This window comes from Calypte anna, chromosome 1 (assembly GCF_003957555.1).
Source record: "Calypte anna isolate BGI_N300 chromosome 1, bCalAnn1_v1.p, whole genome shotgun sequence".
Lineage (NCBI taxonomy): Eukaryota > Metazoa > Chordata > Aves > Apodiformes > Trochilidae > Calypte > Calypte anna.
The window spans coordinates 86,653,495-86,653,838 of record NC_044244.1 but is presented as its reverse complement, the minus strand read 5'-3'; positions in this window follow the sequence as shown (position 1 = coordinate 86,653,838).

The window sequence follows — 344 nt, the reverse complement described above, 5'->3', positions numbered from 1 at the left end:
GACCCAAGAGTTGTTACAACAGCTTTTTATTTTTGTTCTGGCTTAGATATGGTTCTGATTTCCCTGTGATTCATTGCCCTCTTATTTTGCTTTGTCTTTTCAAATTTTATTTCCAGTCTTATGCACCACAAGTATGAGTTGTTTTTCCAATAAAATAAATGCAGAGGATAAGCATAACTTAGACAGTGTTTTAGCACTGATTTGGTCCTGATTAGTAGATTCAGAAGGAAATTTACATGGTATGAAGATTTACATCTGACCCTACCCACAGAAGCAGATTTCACCTCAAAGGGGTTTATAAATAAAAGTTGAGGTTACGTACATTAAAAAAAATGCTCAAAATA